The sequence below is a fragment of the Bos grunniens genome, chromosome 10 (assembly GCF_055505025.1).
Source record: "Bos grunniens cultivar Pamir isolate PY7600 chromosome 10, Bosgru_T2T1.0, whole genome shotgun sequence".
Classification (NCBI taxonomy): Eukaryota; Metazoa; Chordata; class Mammalia; order Artiodactyla; family Bovidae; genus Bos; species Bos grunniens.
In genome coordinates, this window is record NC_141174.1 from 72,557,854 (window position 1) to 72,583,776 (window position 25,923).

General features: G+C 37.1%; 1 long non-coding RNA gene across 1 annotated transcript; it reads left to right on the forward strand.

Moving 5' to 3' along the window:
- The first annotated feature begins 1,524 nt into the window (after positions 1-1,524).
- Positions 1,525-19,495, forward strand: LOC147364810 (uncharacterized). Its single transcript, XR_015135023.1, has 2 exons — positions 1,525-1,740; positions 18,878-19,495. It is a non-coding gene; the product is annotated as an uncharacterized LOC147364810 (long non-coding RNA).
- The last annotated feature ends 6,428 nt before the right edge of the window (positions 19,496-25,923 follow it).

The following is a 25,923-nucleotide window of genomic DNA, read 5'->3' on the forward strand; positions in this document are numbered from 1 at the left end:
GCTCTTGTGACATTTTTAAACCCAGATTTAGGGTAACAAGACTAATTCTTTTGGTCATATAGCAGATGGTAATGATAAACTATGAATGGTTGAATTTGGGTAGGCAAAGGTTAAGAGTCTTGTCAGAAGGCTATAGATACAGCCAAAGAGTGTTTCAGTGAATTGGAAAAAAGAAAATACTCAGAATGAAGTATGAAGAGAAACAAGAAGGTATTCAACTAATATTCTCAACTATTATCAGGAAGGTAATAGTTGAGAACTTTACAAAATTAATTAGACACACTAAGGTACAGATTAAACAAATCTCATGAGCCACAAATGAAATAAAAACAGATGCATATTTAGGTTTTTGTTCTTATCCAGTCACTAAGTCATATCTGACTATTGGTGACCCCATGGACTGCAGCATGTCAGCCTTCCCTGTCCTTCACTATGTCCTAGAGTTTGCTCAAATGCATTGAGTTGGTGATGCTCTCTAACCATCTCATCCTCTGCTGCCCTCTTCTCCTTTTGCCTTCAGTCTTTTCCAGTATTAGTGTCTTTCCAATGAGTCCACTCTTTACATTAGGTGACCAAAGTGTTGGAGCTTCAGCACCAGTCCTTCCAATAAATATTCAGAGTTGATTTCCTTAGGTATGTGATAATAAAACTGCTGAAAAAAAAAAAAAGTCAAAGAAAAAAATTAGAAATAGTCAGAATACATTTTTTTAAAAGGCCACATTCAAAGTAACAACTGTTAGAATGAAACCTAACTTTTAAACAAACAATGGAGCTCTACCCTTTGCATCGCTAAATGAAAATAACTCTCATTCTAGAATCTGTAGCCAGCCAAAATATCCTTCAAAAATTAAAGTGGAGTTACTTTCAGGATGTTAGTAATGCATTTGTCAAAACTCGTTGATAGTGCACTTATAGTTGGTCAATTTCACTGTGACTTTTCTCCTCAAGAAATATTTAACAAATATTTAACTCTAGTTAATAACATTTATGTTAAAACTTTAACATACTTTATTATGCTTTGGTGTGTCTGCTAGTAATAATTTTTCTGAATTTTGTAAATTTCTTCACTTTATTTTTATTTTACTCCAATATTTTATTAAGGAAAATTTTAAACATACATAAAAGTCAAAAGGAGAAATAAAAGACCTTCCCAGTTAAAGAAAAACAGAGAATTCTAGACTTGCCTTCCTTACATGTATTCCTGAAAGGAGTTCTTCGAGTTGAAAAAAATATATTAGACAACAACACTAAAGCACTTGAAAATGTAAAACTCCCTGATACAAGTAAATATATAGACATATACAGAGTTTGGTAATACTGTGATAATGGTATGTAAATTACTTATAATTCTGTCATAGAATGTTATAAATAATGTCATGAAAGTATAACTATAAAGCTATGTTAGAGGATACAGAATATATAAAGATATAATTTGTGACATCAATAATATAAAGTAGGACAGGGAAGCATAAAGGTGTAGAATTATATATGTGATTAATGTTAGTTTTTATTAATTTAAAATAGATTATTATAGATGCTTGATGCAATATAGTAACCGCAAAGAAAATACCTAAAGAGGATACGCAGAAGAAAATGAGAAAGGAATCAAAGTGTGTCACCACAAAAAAAAAAAAAAAAAAAAACACAGAGGACAACTGCAAAAGAGGAAGGAGTATCAAAATAACTAGAAGACTAGAAGATGTAAACAACAAGATGATAACACTAAATTCTTCTCTACCAGTAAGTACTTTAAATTTAAATAGATTAAACTTCCAATCAAAAGACATGGGAGGGATGCACACTGGGAGATCAAGATGGTGGAGTCAGAACCTGGAGCTCAACTCTTCTTATAAACACACCAAATTATATCTACATGGGGAACAACTCAGAAAATCAAAAGACATAGTGTGGTTGAATGTATTAAAACATTAAGAACAGAATGCCCTTTACAAGAGACACACTTTAGATATAAGGTTATTTATAGGCTGAAAGTAGAAGTTTCAATAAAGCCATTCCATGAAAATGATAACCAAAAGAGAACAGGAGTGTCCATACTTACATCAGATGAATATATTTTAAGTCAAAACTGTCACAAGAAACAAAGACATTACATAATGATAAAAGAGTCAGCTCACCACGAAGGTATGAAACTATAAATCTATACCCACCTAACAGCAGAGCATCCAAATATATGAAATAAACATTGACAGAATTGAATCAAGAAATAGACCGTAACACAATAATGGTAGGGATTTCAATATCTCACTTTCAGTAATGTAAAAATCAATCAATTTTTAAATTTTTAAATCAGTCAATTTTAAATCGATTGATTTAAAAATCAATCAATCAAAAATCAGATCATACATCAATAAGGAAACAGAGAACTTGACCAATACTGTAGAATAATTGGAAATAATAGACATTAAAGTAACACTTCACCCAACAACAACAACAAAATACACATTCTTCTCAAATGTACTAAGAACATTCTCCAAGACAGATCACTTGTTGGGCCACAAAACACTTCTTAACAAATTTAGGATGGAAATCATACAAATTATCTCTTCAAACCAGGATGGAATGAAATGAGATCAAAAACAGAGAAAACTGAAAAATTCACAAATATGTTGAAATTAAATAGTACACTGTTAAACAATCAATGGGCCAAAATAAATCACAAAAGAAATTAGAAAATATCTTGAGACAAAAGAGAGCAAAAGCAGAATGTACCAAAATTTATAGACTGCAACAAAAGCAGTACCAAGAGGGAAGTTTATAGTGGTAAACACACACAATAAAAACAAAGAATGATGTCAGCATCACGGTGGAGTGAGACACCCTCTTTTGTCACTCCCCTTTAATCTGCAACCAGTAAAGTATCCAACTCGGCTCGGCAAAGATGGCTCTGCCAAACAGACCAGAACGTGAGAATTTCACACATCTGTACGTGTAGAGGTGGGTGGATTCAAGCACACAGGGAAGGCAAAATCAAGGAAAAGCAAAAACGGTGCCTGTGATCCTAGTCCCTGCTGCACCCGCTGAACCTACAGCCCTAGGGAACCCAATAGCTACAGCACACACAACTCTGGCCTCCTGGCAAAAGCAGTACTCCAGTACTTTTTCAGTTCAGTCCAGTTGCTCAGTCATGTCGCACTCTTTGCCACCCCATGGACTGCAGCATGCCAGGCCTCCCTGTCCATCACCAACTCCCGGAGTTTACCCAAAATCATGTCCATTGAGTCCGTGATGCCATTCAACCATCTCATCCTCTGTCGTCCCCTTCTCCTCCTGCCTTCAATCTTTCCCAATATCAGGGTTTTTTCCCCAGTGAACAGTTCTTCACATCAGGTGGCCAAACTATTGGAGTTTCAGCTTCAGCATCAGTCCTTCCAGTGAACACTCAGTATTGATCTCCTTTAGGATTGACTGGTTAGATCTCCTTCTAGTCCAAAGGACTCTCCAGAGTCTTCAACACCACAGTTCAAAAGCATCAGTTCTTCATTGCTCAGCTTTCTTTATAGTCCAACTCTCACATCCATACATGACCACTGGAAAAACCATAGCCTTGACTAGATGGACCTTTGTTGAAAAAGTAATGTCTCAGCTTTTGAGTATGCTGTCTAGATTGGTCATAACTTTCCTTCCAAGGAGTAAGCATCTTTTAATTTCATGGCTGCAGTCACCATCTGCAGTGATTTTGGAGCCCAAAAATATAAAGTCTCTCACTGAACAAAGCTAGTGGAGGTGATGAATTCCAGTTGAGCTATTTCAAATCCTAAAAGATGATGCTGTGAAGGTGCTGCACTCAATATGCCAGCAAATTTGGAAAACCCAGCAGTGGCCACAGGACTGGAAAAGGTCAGTTTTCATTCCAATCCCTAAGAAAGGCAATGCCAAAGAATGCTCAAACTACCGAACAGCACTCATCTCACACACTAGTAACTGCTGCTGCTGCTGTAAAGTCGCTTCAGTCGTGTCCGACTGTGCAACCCCATAGACAGGCTCCCCCATCCCTGGGATTCTCCAGGCAAGAACACTGGAGTGGGTTTTCTCCAATGCATGAAAGTGAAAAGTGAAAGGGAAGTCGCTCAGTCGTGTTCAACTCTTAGCGACCCCATGGACTACAGCCTACCAGGCTCCTCCATCCATGGGATTTTCCAGGCAAGAGTACTGGAGTGGGGTGCCATTGCCTTCTCCACACACTAGTAAAGTAATGCTCAAAATTCTCCAAGCCAGGCTTCAGTAATACGTGAACCATGAACTTCCAGATGTTCAAGTTGGTTTTAGAAAAGGCAGAGGAACCAGAGATCAAATTGCTAACATCCGCTGGATCATCAAAAAAGCAAGAGAGTTTGCTTTTTCATGGAGTTGCAAAGAGTCGGACACAACTGAGCGACTGAACTAATTAACTAACTCACTGTTTAAGAGGCTCTTTAAGAGGCTCTTTAGTTTTTCTTCACTTTCTGCCATTAGGTGGGTGTCATCTGCATATCTGAGGTTATTGATATTTCACCTGGCAATCTTGATTCCAGCTTGTGCTTCATCCAGCCCAAGCTATATGAAACTCTGCATGTAAGTTAAATATGCAGGGTGACAATATACAGCTTTGACGTATGCCTTAACCTATTTGGAATCAGTCTGTTGTTCCATGTTCAGTTCTAACTGTTGCTTCCTGGCCTACATACAGATTTCTCAAGAGACAGGTCAAGTGGTCTGGTATTCTCATCTCTTGAAGAATTTTCCACAGTTTATTGTGATCCACACAGTCAAAGGCTTTGGCATAGTCAATAAAGCAGAAATAGGTGTTTTTCTGGAACTCCCTTGCTTTTTCCATGATCCAGCGAATGGTGGCAATTTGATCTCTGGTTCCTCTGCGTTTTCTAAAACCAACTTGAACATCTGGAAGTTTATGGTTCACATATTTTTGAAACCTGGCTCGGAGAATTTTGAGCATTACTTTACTAGTGTGTGAGATGAGTGCAATTGTGTGGTAGTTTGAGCATTCTTTGGCATTGCCTTTCTTAGGGATTGAAATGAAAACTAACCTTTTCCAGTCCTGTGGCCACTGCTGAGTTTTCCAAATTTGCTGGCATACTGAGTGCAGCACTTTCACAGCATCATCTTTTAGGATTTGAAATAGCTCAACTGGAATTCCATCACCTCCACTAGCTTTGTTCATAGTAATGCTTCCTAAGGCCCACTTGACTTCACATTCCAGGATGCTGGCTGTAGATGAGTGATCACTCCATCATGATTATCTGGGTCATGAAGACCTTTATTGTACAGTTATTTTGTGTATTCTTGCCACCTCTTCTTAATATCTTCTGCTTCTATTAGGTCCATACCATCTCTGTCCTTTATTGAGCCCATCTTTGCATGAAATGTTCCCTTGGTATCTCTCATTTTCTTGAAGAGATCTCTAGTCTTTTCCATTCTATTGTTTTCCTCTCTTTCTTTGCACTGATCGTTGAGGAAGGCTTTCTTATCTCTCCTTCCTATTCTTTGGAAATCTGCATTCAAATGGGTATATTTTTTCTTTTCTCCTTTGCTTTTCACTTCTCTTATTTTCACAGCTATTTGTAAGGCCTCCTTATTACCAAATTCAGACTTAAATTGAAGACAGTAGGGAAAACCATTAGACCATTCAGGTATGACCTAAATCAAATCCCTCACGATTATACAGTGGAAGTGAGAAATAGATTTAAGGGACTAGATATATCTAATACAGTGCCTGATGAACTATGGTTGGAGGTTCGTGACATTGTACAGGAGACAGGGATCAAGACCATCCCCTGGAAAAAGAAATGCAAAAAAGAAAAATGGCTGTCTGAGGAGGCCAGTACTTGCGGTCACATGTAACTGGGCAAGAGTGGTCCAGGGCCTGTGACCCTATGTCTCTAGCTGTAGATGCTCCCACGACTTAGGCTCTCCTGCCCCACAGCCACCACACCTTCAGCAGTGGCATCCACAAATTCAACCTCCAGGCATAGCAGAGGCACCCAAAACCCCAGTCCTCCTCATTTGCTATAGCAGTGGAGCCTATTTCTCGGGAGATCCCCAGCACCGGAGTAGCACCTGTCATCCTAGTGCCTCAGAGGTTGACAGCACCACCAGCAGCAGCAAAGCACCAACAAGTTGTGCCAAAGGGCACTGGGTGGCACCTCTGAATGATGGAGGCAATGGAGGGGAAAGTGCCATCTCTACAACGTTATATATAGACATATATGTATATAATATATAACCAGAGGCTGTTCAAGTAGGAATAACCAACAACTTGTGCTATAGCGCCACCTACTGAAAAAGAAAAGAAAGGCCTTTAATGGCTAATCTTGGCTTCCCTGGTAGCTTGGATGGTAAAGCGTCTGCCTACAATGCCGGAGACCCGGGTTCGATCCCTGGCTCGGGAAGATCCCCTGGAGAAGGAAATGGCAACCCACTCCAGTATTCATGCCTGGAAAATCCTATGGACCGAGGAGCCCAGTCCATGGGGTCGCAAAGAGTCGGACACGACTGAGCGACTTCTCTTGAATTCTTTATTGTAAAAAGAAAAAAAAGTTTTACCTAAAGAAGAAAGTTATTCACTGCTTCAAATGAGGAACAAATCATCAAGCATCATAAAGAATCACAATAACACTGTATCACAAAAATAAAGTAATACTTCTCCAGAAACCAAATGTAAAGTCATGGAATATTACTCAAAGACAGAAATCTAGAAAAGATACAAGTAGAAGAAGAAAGACAATTAAGATCTAAGAAAAATGAAGAAATTCTACATGACCTATCTGACTGTTTTAGGAAGGGAACATAAAGCAATAAGTATTCCAGAAGAGGAAAAAGAGAAGGGAGAAGAGAGTGTTTGTTTTTGTTTTTTAATAACTCAGAAATTCCCAAACCTGAAGAAGGAACTGGATATACACTCCCATGAAGCCAAGAGAACACCCAATTACCTCAACACAAAAAAATCTTCTCCAAGATACATTAAATTAAAATTGTCAAAGTCAGTAAGAAAGAATTTTAAAGGCAGCCTGGTTAAAAAAGGGTGGTAAGTTCCAAAGGAACCCCCATAAAGTTAGCAGATATGTCATCAGAAACTATACACTGGGAGGGAATGGAACAGCTCTCTAAAAATACTGAAAAATAAAAACTGGTCAACCAGGAATGTTCTATCCTGCAGTTATAATTCAGATACGAAGGAGAAATACAGTCTGTCCCAGACAAAAGCCAAGAGAGTTCATCAACACTAGATCTACCTTACAGGAAATGTTGAAAGAAGCTCTTGTTTCAGAAACAAAATGACAAATATACACAAAACTTTGAGTAAAGAACCAGAAAATTGCAACTCTAATTAAGAATAGATTTGTAAACACTTAGTATAACATAAAGGTTAAAGGAGAAGCAAAGAGTAAAAATAATTATAACTACTTCAATTTAGTAACAAATCCACAACATAAAAAGAAATAATTTGAGGCAATAACATAAAAGAGACAGAAGAAAAAGGACTTTTATAGGCAAATAAAGATAAGATACTATCAAGAAATGACTTTTATTTATGATTATAATGTTTTATACAAACTGCATGATCATCATAAAACATAAATCTAGAACAGAGTTGGTTCTTCACATCAGGTGGCCAAAGTAAAGAGTCAGATCAGATCAAATCAGTTGCTCAGTCGTGTCTGACTCTTTGCGACCCCATGAATCGCAGCACGCCAGGCCTCCCTGTCCATCACCAACTCCCAGAGTTCACTCAGACTCACGTCCATCAAGTCAGTGATGCCATCCAGCCATCTCATCCTCTGTCGTCCCCTTCTCCTCCTGCCCCCAATCCCTCCCAGCATCAGAGTCTTTTCCAATGAGTCAACTCTTCGCATGAGGTGGCCAAAGTACTGGAGTTTCAGCTTTAGCATCATTCCTTCCAAAGAAATCCCAGGGCTGATCTCCTTCAGAATGGACTGGTTGGATCTCCTTGTAGTCCAAGGGACTCTCAAGAGTCTTCTCCAATACCACAGTTCAAAACAGTGGTCATCAAAGGGGAAGATATTGAGAGAGAAGGTGAAATGGGTCAAAGAGTTCAATTGTATGGTGAGGGATGGAAACTAAATTTTTGATGGTATTTACAGAAGTAAAAATACAATGTACACATGAAACTTAGATAATGTTATAAACTAATGTTGACTTAAAAGAATTATTTTAGATGACTGGGGGAAAAAAAACCGAGAAGGATCTCAAATCAACAACCTAACTTTACACCTCAAAGAACTAGAGAAAAAACACACTAAACCCAAAGTTAACAGAAGGAAGGAAATAATAAATGTTAAAGCAGAAAGAAAAAAAAAAAACAGAAAAATGATAGAAAAGAACAGCAAAACTAAGAGTTGGTTATCTGAAAAATTTGATCAATAACATTGACAACTCTTTAGCTAGACTAAGAAAAATAGAAGACTCAAATAATAAAAATAAAAAGTAATAGAGATTATGTTGCAACTAGTATCCTAGAAATAAAGAATAATAAAGACTATTATAAAAAAATTATATGCACCAAGTTGGATAACCTACAAGTTATGGATAAATTTCTAGAAATCATAAAACCTGTCAGGACTGAATCATGAAGAAATTTAAAGTCTAAGCATACCTATAACTAATAAAGAGATTGAATCAGTAATCAAAAACTTCCCAACAAAGAAAAGCATAGGACCAGATGGCATCACTGAAGAATTATACCAAACATATAAAAAATTAACAATTTTTCTCAAACTCTTACCACAAAAGTGAAAATGAGGGAACATTTCCAAGCTCATTTTATGAAGCCAGCAATACCCTGGCAAAGATACTACAAGAAAAAAAAAAAAAATCAGGCAAAGATACTTCAAGAAAAGGAAACTATCATCCAATACCTCTGATGAATGTTGATGCACAAATCCTCAACAAGCTACAACCAAACTTAACTCAATAATACATTAAAAAAATTCTACACCATGACCAAATGAGCTTCATGGAATGCAAAGTTGGCTCAGCACATACCACATTAAGAGAATGAAAGACAAAAACCGCATGATGGTCTTAATTGATGCAGAAAAAACATTTGACAAAATTCAACAGCTTTTCATGACAAAGGCACTCAACAAACTAGGAAGAGAAAGAAATTACCTCAACATGATGAAACCCATAGGTGAAAACCCACAGCTATCTTTATAGTCAGTGATAAAGCACTGAAAGCTTTCCCCCCTAAGATTAGGAAAAAGGCAAGGGTGCCTTCTCACTGCTTCTATTCAACATGGTACTAGAAGTCCTAATCAGAGCAGTTAGTCAAGAAGAAGTAAAGGCATCCAGATCAGAAAGGAAGAAGTAAAATTTTCTCAGTTGCTAGGTTGCTGCTGCTACTACTAAGTCGCTTCAGTCGTGTCCAACTCTGTGCGACTCCATTGACGGCAGCCCACCAGGCTCCACCATCCTTGGGATTCTCCAGGCAAGAATACTGGAATGGGTTGCCATTTCCTTCTCCAATGCATGAAAGTGAAAAGTGAAAGGGAAGTCGCTGAGTTCTGTCTGACTCTTCGAGACCCCATGGACTGCAGCCCACCAGGCTCCTCTGTCCATGGGACTCTCCAGGCAAGAGTACTGGAGTGGGGTGGTCTTATATGCAGAAAACCCTAAGGATTCTACAAAAATATTGTTAGAATTAATGCACAAGTTCAATAAAATGTCAGTATACAAATCAACATAGAAAACACTGCTGTAGCAATTTTGTACACCAACAATAAAAAATCTGAAATGGAAATTAAGAAATCAGTCCCATTTACAGTAGCCTCAAAAAAAAAAAATACTGAGAAGCAATTTTAATAAGTAGATGGTAGAATACAATACATTGCTGAAAAAAAATAAAAGATACAAATAAATGAAAAGACAGCTGTGTTCATAGGTTAGAAGACTTAATATTGTTAAATTATCCATACTGTTCAGAGCAATCCATAGATTCAGTGCAATTCCTATCAAAATCCAAATGGCACTGATTTTTCAGAAATAAAAAATATTATTCATATGGAATCTTAAAGAACTCCAATAGTCAAAGGAGTCTTGAGAATGCTGAACAATGCTAGAGGCATTACACTTCCTGGTTTCAAAGCATATTGCAAAACTACAGTAATTGAAACATTATGGTGCTGGCATAAAAACAGACATGTAAGTCAATGGAACAGAATAGAGCATCCAGAAACAGACCTTCATATACATGGTCAAATGACCTTCAACAAGAATGCCAAGGCTACTCAGTACTCAAGGCTACTCATGCTATTTTCATGGTGCTAGGAAAACCGGATCTCTACATGCCGAGGAATAAATTTAGACCCTTACCTTTTACCATGCACAAAAATTAACTCAAAATGGATTAAATGCCAAAACATAAGGCCTGAAACTGTAAAAGTCCTAGAATTAAATATAGGGGGAAAACTTTATGACATTGCATCTGGCAGTGATTCCTTGGATGTCATACCAAAAGCACAGGCAGTCAAAGCAAGAATACGAAACAAATAGGACATCAAATGTAAAAACTTCTGCACAGCAATGGAATCAGTCAATAAAATACATAAAAATAGGGGAAATATTTGCCAGTCATCCTAGTATGCAGAATATATAAAAACACCTGCAACTTAACAAGAACAACAAGAATAATCCAGTTAAAATATGGGCAAGGGAATTGAATAGACATCTCTCCAACATCTACAAATGGCAGACAGATGAAAAAAATTCTCATCATCACTGTTATCAAGGGTGTGGAAATAAAAAAACTACAATGTGATACCAATTCACAAAAGCATTAGGATAGCCTCTATCAAAAAAAAAGAAAAAAAAGTACCAAGTGTTGGTGAAGATGCAAAGAAATTATAATCTTTGTGTACTCTGTTGGGAATGTAAAATGGTGCAGCAGTTATGTAAAAAAGTGTAGAGTTTCCTCAAAATATGAAAATAGAACTACCATATGACCCAGCAATCCTCCCTTTGGATATATATATATATATCCAAAATAATTGAAAGCAGGATCTTAAAGAGAAGTTCACACTCCTGCATTCATTGCAGCATGATTTGCAGTAATTGAGATGTGGAAACAACCTGAATGTTCATTGACAGATGAACAGATAATGAAAATTGGTGTGTACATATGATAGAATTTTATTCAGCCTTACAAAAGAAGGAAATTCTATCATATGCAGTAACATGGATGAGCCTTGAGGACATTATACTACATGGAATAAGCTAGTCACAAGAAGATAAATGCTGTATGATTCCACTTACATGAGCTATCTAAAGTACACAAACTTACAGAAAGAAAACATAGGGCATGGGTTGTCAGGGACTGGGGATAGGAAAGGAAAGAGATGTCCAATGGATGCAGTTTCAATTTTACCAGGTGCAAACGTTCTAGAGATTTGCTGTACAACAACGTGCATATATTTAACACTACTGTACTACATGTTTAAAAATGGTTATGGTTGTAAAATTTATGTTACTTGTCTTTAATAAAAGATAGATTTGTGTGTGTGTGTGTGTGTGTGCGCGCATGCTCAGTGGCGTCCAACTCTTTGCAACCCCATGGACTGTAACTTACCAGACTCCTCTGTACATGGAATTTTACAGGCAAGAATAATGGAGTGGGTTGCCATTTCCCACTCCAAAAGATAACTAGACAATCATCATATATGTGGAAATTAAACAAATCTCTAAATAACTCATGGCACAAAGAATAAACCCCAAGTGAAATTAGCAGTGTTTTGAACAAATTGCTAGTGAAAAATTAAGGACAGGATAAGGGTACCTAGAATCATCACTTCTATTCAGTCCATGCATAAATTTTACATATCTACAGTCATAGGTACAATTGCACTTTTAGCTGTGTTTAAGGTGGGCTAAACAACTTTTAATTAAATCTAAAGTAACAAGATAAGTTTGAAACATCAAGTCTGTTTTCTTACTAAATAGCTTTCTTTTTTAGAGGCTTATGATTACTACTGATGATAAAAAGAACAGAATTATATATTCCAATAGTGTACTTCTTATTTTATTTATAATTTATAACATGGTCCACATACAGGAAAATATTGTACAATGTGTTATATAATGTTTAATTGCTTCTTTTTCTTCATTCAATTTATATCAGTTTATTTGCCTAAACAAGTATCTAATGAGAGGAAATAAAATCCTTGGGGATTTTAGCATCTTTTTAACTTCCCTTTAAACTTCTCCTGAGTTATGTTTCCTAAAAGAATGAGTAGTAATAGAGTCCCCTGAGAACTCTCAAACATATAGCTTTCACTTCACTGGAGACTTTCTTTCCTTATTCAGGTTAAGTATTTATGTGTATTTTGAATTTCTGGTTTAGAATTTTGACCCAACCCTAATTATAAGCTATGGTTCAGTTCCATTGCATATAATGGGGCTTTCAGCCTGGTACAAATATTTTTCTAAAGAGAGAGAGCATTTCCTAATGGATTTAAGATTGGCAATTTACATGTCCTCTTTGAGCTTAGTGTATGTGCTTCTTCCAGTCCTTCCTTCCAGTCAGTTTATCATCAGTAGTAATCATAAGCCTCTAAAAAAGAAAGCTATTTAGTAAGAAAACAGACTTGATGTTTCAAACTTAACTGATTAGATTTAATTAAAAGTTGTTTAACCCACTTTAAACACAGCTAACTATTATGAAACAGAAAAGTAATGAATGCCTTATCCAGAAAAACACTAGCTTAATCAGTTTGGTCGTGTTACTATTAAATGAATGACCTCCTGCATGCAAAACTTTCTGCCTCCCCTCTTTTTTTTTCTTAGTAAAATCATATTTTCCACATGAGAAACTAATGTTGCTAGAGATTTTTTTTTAATATAGCATTTCCTAATTTTAGAAATAGGGTACATAGTTATTGCTTTGGCATATTTTTACAGTTCTCCTACTGGACTAGATTATGAACTTGATGAGAGTGGAGATCATTTCTCACCTGTTGACTGCTCATATAACAGCACATATAACATCATGGAGCCTAGCATTTATTAGGCACTCAATAAATATTTATTAAATTGAAGTAAATTAGCCAACTTCTTTAATTTGTCAAAGGAAGAATGATTGATTTAAAGTAGTCCAGGGAGAGAAAAGGTCCTGGTCTGGGCTGCTGGTGTGTTCATTCTTCAGAATCGACTGGAATCAGTTCAAAGACAAATCAAGAAAGAGGGTCATCTTGAGGCTGGTAGCAGGCTTCAGGCAACTCTTACCTCATCCAATATGTTTGCAAGGATGAACTGAGATTAAGACAGGCATCAAGGTACAGGTGGTTTAACTTCAAGACAATGGGACCCTTCTCCCCAGTTTAATGACCAGAACATTGATTCGTATTTGCCTTGGCTGAGTCTTAGAGAAATCCAAACTAATAGTGGATAAACTGCATAGATCAAGCCCTGAGCCTTTGGAGTGAGAGCATTGACTCTTCAGACTGTAGAGTACCAGAGAACTAACCCTAGGGGGTATCAAATAGTGAGAACTCACACAAAGGAAACCACCTGAATACAAGACCCAGCATCACCCAACCACCAGTAGCACCCTGTGCAGGACACCTCATCTAGACAACAAACAAAACAAAAATACAGACCCAATCATCAGCAGACAGGATTACCACCTTGCCCATTGGGGGAAAAACAAACAAACCAACAAACAAAAATTCAGCACAAATTTCACCCTATATGAAGCTTACACAAACAACTGGACAAACCTTAGGAGGGCAGAAACCAAAAGGAAGAAAGAATTCAACCTTGAAGCCTGGGAAAAGGATACCTCAAACACAATAAGTTAAAAAAAAAACTGAAAAGGCAGAGAAATACTACACAAATGAAGGAATAAACTAGAAACACAGAAGTCCAAATAAATGAAGAGGAAATAGGCATATTACCTAGAAAAGAATTCAGAATAAGGATATTCAGTTCAGTTCAGTTCAGTTGCTCAGTCGTGTCCAACTCTTTGCAACCCCACGAATTGCAGCACGCCAGGCCTCCCTGTCCATCACCAACTCCTGGAGTCCATTCAAACTCATGTCCATCAAGTTGGTGATGCCATCCAGCCACCTCATCCTCTGTCGTCCCCTTCTCTTTCTGCCCCCAATCCCTCTCAGCATCAGGGTCTTTTCCAATGAGTCAACTCTTCGCATGAGGTGGCCAAAGTACTGGAGTTTCAGCTTTAACATCATTCCTTCCAAAGAAATCCCAGGGCTGATCTCCTTCAGAATGGACTGGTTGGATCTCCTTGCAGTCCAAGGGACTCTCAAGAGTCTTCTCCAACACCACAGTTCAAAAACATCAATTCTTTGGTGCTCGGCTTTCTTCACAGTCCAACTCTCACATCCATACATGACCACTGGAAAAACTATAGCCTTGACTAGACGGACCTTTGTTGGCAAAGTAATGTCTCTGCTTTTCAATATGCTATCTAGGTTGGTCATAACTTTTCTTCCAAGGAGTAAGCGTCTTTTAACTTCAATTAAAGATGATCAAAAACTTTGAAAACAAAATGGAGAAAATGCAAGAATCAATCAACAAAGACCTAGAAGAATGAAAGAATAAACATACAGAGACAAACAACACAATGAATGAAATTAAAAATACTCTAGAAGGAATCAATAGCAATATCTGAAGCAAAAGAATGAATCAGTGAGCTGGAAGATAAAATGATGGAAATAACTTCTGAAGAAGAGAATAGAGTAAAAAGAATGAAAAGGACTGAGGATAGTCTCAGAGACCTCTGGGACAATATCAAATGCACCAACATTCAAATTATAGGGATCCCAGAAGAAATGGCAATAGGAACATATATCAATAATTACTTTAAATATAAATGGATTAAATGCTCCAGCCAAAAGACACAGACTGGCTGAATGGATACAAAAATGACCCATATATATGCTGTCTACAAGAAACCCACTTCAGACCTAAAGACACATATAGACTGAAAGTGAGAAGATGGAAAAACACATTCCATGCAAATGGGAAGCAAAAGAAAGCTGGAGTAGCAATCCTCATATCAGACAAAATAGACCTTAAAATAAAGAAGATATCAAGAGATAAGGAAGGACACTACATAATGATCTAGGGATCAATCCAAGAGAAAGACATAACAATTGTAAATATCTATGCACCCAATGCAGGAGCACCTCAATACATAAGACAAACGCTAACAGACATAAAAGGAGAAATTGACAGTAACACAGTAATAGTAGGAGACTTTAATACCCCACTCACACCAATGGACAGATCATCAAAACAGAAAATTAATAAAGAAACACAAGTCTTAAATGTTACATTAGATGAGATGGATCTCACTGATATCTTCAGGACATTCCATCCAAATGCAGAATACACCTCCTTCTCCATGGAACATTCTCCAGGATAGACTATATCTTGGGTCACAAATCAAACCTCAGTAAATTTAAGAAAATTGAAATCGTATCAAGCATCTTCTCTGACCACAATGCTATGAGACTAGATATCAATTACAAGAAAAAACTGTAAGAAACACAAACATGTGAAGGTTAAACAACATGTTTCTAAATAACCAACAGGTTACTGAAGAAATCAAAAAGGAAATCAAAAAATTTCTAGAAACAAATGGCAATGAAAACAGAACTCAAAACCTATGGGATGCAGCAAAAACAGTTCTAAGAGTGAAGTTTACAGCAATACAATCCTACCTTAAAGTAGTCCAGGGCCTTACCTATTCATTGCTACTATAAATAAAGTAGTTGTTGGAACATGCTGCTGCTGCTGCTACGTCACTTCAGTCGTGTCTGACTCTGTGCGACCCCATAGACTGCAGCCCACCAGGCTCCCTCGTCCCTGGGATTCTCCAGGCAAGAACACTGGAGTGGGTTGCCATTTCCTTCTCCAATGCATGAAAGTGAAAAGTGAAAGTGAAGTAGCTCAGTCGTGTCCGACTCTTCGCGACCCCATGGACTGCAGCCCACCAGGCTCCTCCGTCCATGGGATTTTCCAGGCAAGAGTACTGGGGTGGGGTACCATTGCCTTCTCCATGTTGGAACATGAGGTGGTATGTAATAGAAAATGAGACAGCACTGTAACTGGAAAGACATCATGTACTTTTGTTTGGGGCCATAGAAGTAACATTATCCCATTTCAGTTTGTGTGCACATACAAATAAAAATTACAGTGATTATTCACAGAAAAAAAGTGAACATTGGAGATAACCTATTAAGATATTAAATTTTAAGGTCAAAATCCTTCTGTATTGCTTAATGGAGATTCTAAATTAAATGATAATGATATTTACTTTTGCTTGATAATTCATATGAAAACAACATTCAATTAATTACCAAATATATTTTAAAAACTAAGACAAATATACAGATTGGATATCGATTTTGCTTTAACCATTTATTGTACTATTTGTTGGGCTTCCCTGGTAGCTCAGCTGGTAAAGAATCCACCTGTCATGCAGGAGACCCCAGTTCGATTCCTAGGTTGGGAAGATCGCTGGAGAAGGGATAGGCATTAAGATATCTTACATTTTGTTGTATTTCATCAAATTTTGTTGGGAACACTACAAAAAAAAAATCGATGATATTAAGGAGTTAATTTTTTTTAGGTGTGATAATTGTGTTTCTATTCATAAAAAACTAGTGGTTTACCAACTGAAATATGCACAGATGAAATGTTATGATATTTGAGATTTTCTTCAATAGTATCACAGTGAGGATAAGAAGTGGATGAAAGTATAAGTGAAGTTTTATAGGAAAAGTATCAACATTTTTTCCTCACATTTATATTATGAAAACCCATATAATGAGAACACTATGTTTTGATATGAAAACTCAGTTTTGAAAACTGCTTGGAAGGCACTTTTTAAAACTGGGGCGTATGCTTTTTTATATTATGATATACAAATTTACCCTCAAGATATATTTTATGTATGTCCCCCCATTTTAAACCAAACTAGAAATTCAGTGTCACCAATATCTACTGTTTGCCATTTTCAGATATTGTATTTTCCTATTAATGGGTAAAATTCTTGCTTTTCCTTTCAGTTTTTTCTTGAGTAAATATAAACTGCATATATCTATCCAATTTCATCCTTTTTTTAGCTTCCTGATTCATCATTTCTTCTGCTCACTAATCTTTATTCTTAGCGTTTGACATCCTCAGACAAGCTGTTAGGGAACTGTTTGTGTGAGGTGAACTGTAATGAGGAAGAAGACCAAAATGAAACTCCACCTCTCATCTGGAAGTCATTACTCAGAGTCTCTTTTTCTCCTTTATTGCTTTGTAGTATAATTGTATATGAATTCACACATAATTACAAACTTTCTGCTATGACTTTTACCTCCTAATTTTTGCAGATTATTAACAATACATAGCAATAATAATCAGTGATGTTACTGAGTAGTTTTCAAGATGGACATGTTTCTGAGGGTTTCATATGTATTATATGATTTAATTCTAAAGTACCAATTATGAATATATAACTAAGTATTGTCATTGTCACCATTTTGCACAGCTGCTGAGTTGAAAAGTGAGAATTCAAACACAGGCAGCTGACCCCAAGGCATGAGCAATTTTAATCACTATGATATATGGCCTTTAAGAAAGTACAATTAAGACAATGTATTTGTTCATGATGCTGAAACAGCTAGTTGAAAAATGTGAAATTAATCCAAACCAGCTTGTTCTTTACTGAGATAAAAAAAGAGTAAAACTGGTCAAATTACATTTTTTCCATTTAAATAATTTTGTAGTATAGAAACAATATGAAAATTGGTTGTCATAATATCTATTTATGTGATGCTTTTTCTTTCTTTTGACATCATTGGCTTCTTTTTCTTTAAGCCTCAAATGTATGTTTTTGCCTAGTTTAAACATGAATTTCTTCTGAAAGTACACACACACACACACACACCCCAAAAAAAAAGTTATTTGGAAAGGAAATTGTACTGGTTATATGAACACGTAAATTATTTTTATAAATTAAGTTGCCTTCAGATTTTTTAAATTAGGAATAATAGTATATTTTAGAATGAAAAACTTCAGACTTATGAAGAGTCTTACTAATCTTCATCTTGTGAGCTGATTCCAAGTAATGTAGTGATAACTTTTGTAGGTGACCTGGCATCTGAGGTATATGATGCACGTGATGACCTGGCATCTGAGGCACAGGTTTCTGGTGCCCTTGTCACATCCTGTGGAACACTGCCAAATAGCTCTGGGCACACTGACAATGTCCTACCAAAACTCGGGCTGTGCATTTCTCCATTCTTCTGCCTCAAGGCTTTCTCTGAAGCCAGGGGAGTTTACTCAGCCCTTGTGCCAAGGAAGCTTGGAAGAATGAGGCAGATATTGCCACTTGCAGCAATATGCAACTAATGAAAGACAGGATATTGTGAATAAATACACCAGCCTGATAAGCTTCCCTGATGACTCAGTGGTAAAGAATCCACTTGCAATGCAGGAGATGCAGGAGACATGGGTTCAATCCCTTAGTCAGGAAGATCCACAGGAGGAGGAAATGTCAACCCACGCCAGTATTCTTCTCTGGAAAAGCCCATGGACAGAGGAGCCCTGGCAGGCTAGAGTCCGTGGGCTCACAAAGAGTCAGACACAGCTGAGTGACAGCACACACATACACACACCAACCTGATTAGCCTTCAAATGAGCAGTTCTGAGCCACCTTCTACAGACTAGTAGAATTGACCCTTGGTTGTTCAGATCATTAACCCACTCAATAGCATTGTTGGTGTCTCCTTTCCTCTCTTGCTCCCCATTCCTTCTCAGTCAACTTTTTGGGATTTGCCTCCCAAGTAAGTTACCTACATTCAAGTTCTTATTTTAGACTCTCTTATAGGACAGATTGAAGGCAGGAAGAGAAGGCGCGACAGAGTATAAGATGGTTGGATGGTATGACCGACTCAAGGACATGAGTTTGAACAAACTCTGGGAGATGGTGAAGGACAGAAAAGCCTGGTGTGCTGCAGCCCATGGGGTCACAAAGAGTCAGACATGACTGAGCGACCAAGCAACAACAAACATCGATGTGACAGGGGAAAAAAGTAAAATCTGTGGATTTGAATTATCTCTGAAATGTATTCTAAAGCTCTATGCAAATAACCGTGGCTTCTTTCTATAGTCTAAGATGCACGTGTGTATGTGTGCCGAGTGTGTTGTCTGCTTCCTAAAGTGCTTTTGTTAACACCATAATTTTAAATTAAGTTTTTCAGAAAGCTGTTCCTGCTGTACATTTTGGCATCTAAGATTAGGTCAGTGGCCATAAATCTCATTTATGTACTTAATGCAAAGGAGATAGTGCTGTCTTGGGAATCATGTGAGCCAGATTCGTTACTTTGCCCCTCTTGTAAGATATTGACATATAAAACAAAATGCTCCCATTTTGTTTTGCATCTTTCTTCATTTAAAACTTTAAATAAAGAATGTTTATGCAAGGTTCTTTTTCATTCATAAAAATGGAAATCACTCTTAGTGACTGCATGAGTAGGCTTGTATTCTTGTTCACGAATTCGCATGATAGATCGCCCCATAAAATCTTTACATTTGGCTTGTGCAGCTGAGTTCATGACTGAATACGAATGATAAAGAAGCTTTAGCATTTTGTGGAAAGAAAAGAAATCATGCCTTCTAGTTGGCCCTTAGCTAGCTTTTAACTGCCTGGAAAACAGCTAGAAATGTATAATCAAACTTGCCATTAACGACACAACGTTTTGTGTAAATCTTTAGGTCATAATCTGTAAATTAATGCAAAGGGATTCTTTAAAATTTATTTGGTTTTCATTATACCCGCATGGAAATCTGCCAACCCAAGCATCTATATATCTTTATTTTTTTCACCTTTCTATCCATCAGAAATTAAAATAGAAATGATGGATTGTGTCACTGACTGGTCCAGCAGCCTATTTCTTTCAATGCATTGGTGTGTGTTTATGGTTTGAGCTATATTATTTTCAATTTCTGGCAAAATAGTCAGTTTTTGATCCTAGGTAGAAAATGTCAGTGCTCACATTTCCTGTGGGGTTTTGGCCTTTTTGTGAAAAGGTAGGAGAAAGCTAAATGAATTATGATGCTGTCATCTGAAGAAACCACAGTGTAATTCTTTGCCAAATTTTAGCAAGAACAGAGCTGATCATCTGCTAGTATAAGCCTTTCCTTGAACCCTACCAGCAGTTCATGCAAGCTGCTGCCTGTTCTCTTTCATACTGTGAGATTATAGCCTACAGAAGTCCTTTTAACCTTTCCTTGCAAAGTTAATTGATTTAATAACCCCCAAAGAAGATAAATTTTGCCAGAGGAATTTAGGAATCTAAATTTAGAAATTTAAAATTTCACAAATGAACTTAAGTAATATTTTAAGACTGAGTTTCTTCTTAATATAAATAGTTTATGGAAAATGCATATGTCTTATATTAATTTTTTTCAAAGCTGACACTCTTCCCATCCTTCACAAATCTATTTTCCTAGGTTTTAAACAATAACAAATATTACCAGATAACATTTTTGTGTTATAGTCTTTGAAATCATATATTCTCAGTGTGAATATAGCTAATGGATATTGTAATCATCTGATACTATAGTTTGCCATGCATGCTTAAGTGCTCCTCAATAACCTTTAATTTATACATTCTAGTATCTTTTACTGAATCCGAAAGGAAATATCCTTTCTTGGATTGATGGCATTTTTGTCCTACCCATTTGAAACGATTAATAGGAAAGAAATCTCAATGTTAAAGATTGTGATCTATGCTGCTAAGTCACTTCAGTGGTGTCCGACTCTGTGTGACCCCATAGACAGCAGCCCACCAGGCTCCTCCGTCCCTGGAATTCTCCAAGCAAGAACACTGGAGTGGGTTGCCATTTCCTTCTCCAATTCATGAAAGTGAAAAGTGAAAGTGAAGTCGCTCAGTTGTGTTCGACTCTTAGCAACCCCATGGACCGCAGCCTTCCAGGCTCCTGGAGTGGGGTGCCATTGCCTTCTCCATGTGATCTATGAGGATTCTTTAATTTAATTTTTAGCAATTATTTTATAACACTGTTTCTAATTATTTTCCCATTGAAGTATAGTTGATTCACAATGTTTTTTTTAATTACTGATCTACAGTAAAGTGATTCAGTCATACATATATATAATTCTTTTATAAATTTTTATTGGAGTATAGTTCATTAACAATGTTGTATTAGTTTTTGCTGTGCAACAAAGTAAATCAGTTATACATAGACTTATATCAATTAGGTTTTTTTAGCTTCTTTTCTCACATAGGTCATTACAGAATATTGAGTAGAGTTCCATGTGCTATACAGTGGGCACCTATTAATTTATTATATGTATGTAGTATATTAGTTTCTTTTATAGACAATAGTGTTTTATATATAGTAGTATGTCAATCTCAATCTTCCAGTTTATCCCTCATCACTCCTTATTCCCTGGTAACCATAAGTTTGTTTTCTACATCTGTAACTTTATTTCATTTGTGCCCTTTTTTTAGATTCTATATATAAGTGATATCATGTAATATTTGTCTTTGTCTGGCTTCTAAGTTTGATTAGATCCCATTTGTTTATTTTTGTTTTTATTTCTATTGCCTTGGGAAACTGACCTAAGGAAATATTGGAACGATTTATGTAGAGAATGTTTTGTCTATGCTCTCTTCTAGGCATTTTATAGTGTCATATCTTATGTTTAAGTCTTGAAGCCATTTTGAGTTTATTTTTGTGTGTGGTGAGAGGGTGTTTTCTAATTTCATTAATTTACATGAAGCTCTCCAACTTACCCAAAACCACTTGCTGAAGAGAGTGTCTTTTTCCAATTGTATATTCCTGCCTCTTTTGTCAAAGATTAATTGACCATGAGTATGTCACTTTGTTTCCGGGCTCTGTATTCTGTTCCATTGATCCATATGTCTTATTCTTGTGCCAACATCATCCTGTTTTGATTACTGTAGCTTTGTAGTATTGTCTGAAGTCAGAAGAAGGTTATGCCTCCTGCTTTGTTCTTTTTATTCAGGATTACTTTGGCAATTTTAGTTCTTTTATGGTTCCATATGAATTTTAGGCTTATTTGTTCTAGTTCTATAACAAATGTCATGGGATAATTGGATAATGATCTCATTATATCTGTAGATGGCTTTGGATAATATGGCCATCAAATGACCTTATTAGTTGATTTATATTTCTTGATAAATAATTGTAAGTCTTTGTTTCCTCATCAACTTTTTCATTTATCACCTTTTCTTCTTTTGGTCAGCTCCATCCTAGGATTTTTTCTTTCCATAACATATATTCAGCAAACATTTTTTAGTGCCCAGCCGAGTACAGTGCTACATACTGGGTTTACTACAGAGAATCAAATAGATTTATTTTCTGTACTCACAGATTTTAGAGTATAGTGGAAATAATACCCCTAATTATGCAAAAAAGATAAGGGAGAAAGAGATGCATACACCTCACCTGGATTGTTCTCTGGGTATCTAGGGAGTTTCCAGGCTTCCCAAGTGGTATTAGTGGTAAAGAACCCACCTGCCAATGCAGGAGACATAAAAAACACAGGTTCAATCCCTGAGTTGGGAAGATCCCCTGGAGGAGAGCATGACAAACCACTCCACTATTCTTGCCTGGAGAATCCCATGGACAGAGGAGCCTGGCAGGCTACAGTCCATAGGATCTCAAACTTAGCACACATGCACAAAGAGTTACCACGTGAAAAAAAGAGAAAGTAGGTGAAAAATGTTGCCTGTCAGAGGCAATAAATATCATTTTGAGACCTAGAAGCAAGAGATCATGATGCCAGAGAGGACCTGAAAACAGTGGTAGAAAAAGGAGGCAGAAAAAAATGCCTGTCTTGTCTATTTTTGTATTGGGTTATTTGTCTTTTTTGTTGATTTAGAAGAGTCCTTTATACATCCTATATATGACACCTTTGTCAAAAAAGGCTTCCCTGGTGGCTCAATGATAAAGAATCAGCCTGCCAAGGCAGGAGGTGCAAGAGACTCGGGTTCAATCCTTGTTTAGGAAGATCCCCAAGAGAAGGAAATGGCAACCCACTCCAGTATTCTTGCCTAGGACATCCCATGGACAGAAGAGCCTCCAGGCTACAGTCCATGGTGAAGCAAAGATTCAGGCACAACTTAGCAACTGACTGCAAAACCTTCTCCTGTTCTGTAGCTTACCTTTGTCTTTCTTTCATACAGAGAATTTGTTAATTAGTGTAATGCAATTTACCATGTTTTCCTTTATAATTAATTGCCGGGGACCAGCCCCGGCTGATCCAGGGTACTCGAAGGAGAGACGGCGTCGGCGAGGGTCAGGATACGATAGTTTCAATTAGATATTAATTAGAGATATAAAGAGTAATAGAATAAGGATAGCTCAGTAGGAAAATTCAGTGGAGAAAAGAGGCTGAGTAGCTTGGTTTACGCGGGGGACCAATAAAACTTCAAGACAAGAAGCTTGCACCACTTACGTAGGCCGCAGGCGTCCTTCCGTTCTCCCGAAGGAGAGGAGACACTGAGGCCTCCCCGGTCGGATCTTAGAAGCCCAGGCAAAATTAGTAAGCTTGGTGGGTTCCGCGCTCCAGATGGAGACTCAGCCAGAGGGAGAGAGAGACATGGGGAGACCAGTATTTTGAGAAACTGATCCCAATTCTTTATTTTCCATGGTCTACTTTTATACACTGAGATGTTATGCAAAAGTCACGCGGGGTCAGCAGTCCTGACTTTTATCAAAGTCAGGTGCTTCATACAAATGTATACAGAGGTCTTAGGGGTGTTACATCATCTTCTGGCCAGGGGGGCCTGCTGACAATTTACGACCCTCTCCTTGTGACAGCGGTCAGTCAATCAGGACACTTATTTCTCCAGGGCTGATTATTCTCAAAACAGACCCACCCAAGTAAAGTTACATTCCTACAGGGTGAGGGTGTAGTGGGTTTTAGTTAAGGAAAGAATTTACTTAGCCTAAGGTCTAACGTGATTAATATCAAAGGTTAATTCTATATATTCATTAATGTGTGTAAGGGCAGGGGATATGGAGACTTAGCAACAAACATTGGCTCAACAAATGAAAAACCCTTCGCCAATACAATTTCTAATCAGCCCATTATACTTATACTAATAGTTTTCTAACTTTTCTAAGGAACCTGTTTTTAGAAGGTTTAAAGCATCTCGTGCCTCTCACGGTTGGGAGGCTGTGAGCAATCACATGTGGCCGGACAAGCCTGTCAGGCAGGCTAGAGAAACTTCAGAGGAGTTTGTAGGTTAAAACACTCTTATCACGCCCAGGAATTATTATTAACTGGAGCTCTAGGTTAACTCCTTCTCCGAAAGAGGTGGTGGGGGACAGCCCCCCGTAAAGTCAGAGATGTAGGTGAGAGCACAAAGTAGTAAAGTAGGCAGGCTCTGGTTATGGGGGTAGACGGTCGAGGATTTCCAGGGGGACTCCTGAGGCTCGATCCCGCCTTTGCGTATGTCGAGCCTCCTTCCTCATGACCTTTGCCATGGGCGGAGTACCTCACTCTGGCCCCCAACAATTAATGCTTTTTGGTGTCCTATTGAAGAGAACTTTTCCAAGTCCAATAACATGAAGAAATGTTCATTTTCTTCTAGAAGCTTTCTTGCTTACATTTCACATTTATATCTAATATCTATAACCACTTCAAGAAGTGATTTTTGTATATGGAGTACGGTAAGGTTCAGGTTCATAAAATTCATAATATCCTTTTCCATAAAAATATATGATTGAACTATCACTATTGTTTGAAAGAACAATTCTTTCTGCAGTGCTCTGTAGCATTACCTTTCTTGTAAACTAAGTATTTATATAACTGTCCCTGCTTCCAAATTCTTTGTTTTATTCTGTTGATTGGTCTATCTTTTTCTAGTACCACACAATCTGAACTATAGTAGCTTTTAAGTACTATATCAATGTCTTGATACCCATTAGAAAAAATTCTCCAGATTTCATCTTTGAAATTATCTCTATTAGCTCTTCTTAGTCTTTTGCATTTTCTTGAAAATTTTAGAACGAGTGTGCCAGCTTCTTTCAGAAATAATGCTAGAATTTAGATCAGGAATACATTAAACATATAAGCTAGTTATAGGAGAATTGAGCTTTCTGAAGTACTGAGACTTTTAATTAATGAGTAAGGTGTGTATCTCATATTGAGAGTTTTTCATCACATATAATTTATGTTAGAACTTCAACAACATATAAAATATGTAGCATGAAATGTATCAACCAAAGGTAGAGGCAGTAGTAAACTGGGAAGAATAGGCTTTGTCTGGCTGACTAGTTATTTAATTACAGGTGGTAGAATAATTCCATTAGTCCCTTGCTGCCAAAGCAGCCAAATCTGCCATCTAATTCTAGACCAAAGCCACACGTATGTGGATCTAATTCTGATGGAGAGATTCTCAGAGGGGAATTTGATGCCAGAGATTGTTCTCCAAAGAGGAGTGATTACATCCAAAAGATAAGTGACCTACATGAACTGGCCTAGGGATATGGTTAGAGCTCATATAATCAGAACCTATACTCAGAACCATGAAAGAAGAGATTGTCACTTGGACTGAGGACATATTTGCAGTGAAAAACAACAAAGAGACTAAATATTTATCCATAAATAAACTGATAACCAATAATCACCAAATATTTAAAGAAAACCCACCCAAGCATGACATTCAACAAAAATCATTTAAAGGAATTACAAAAAGAAGAACAGACCCCAAAGACAGCAGAAGAAAGGAAATAGTAGATCAGAATAGAAATAAATAAAATAGAGGACAAACGAAACAAAAATAGTAGAAAAGATCAATGAAATCAAGAGCTAGTGTTTTGAAAAGATATAAAACATTGATAAGCCTTTAGCAAGCCATCAAGAAAAAAAAAGAG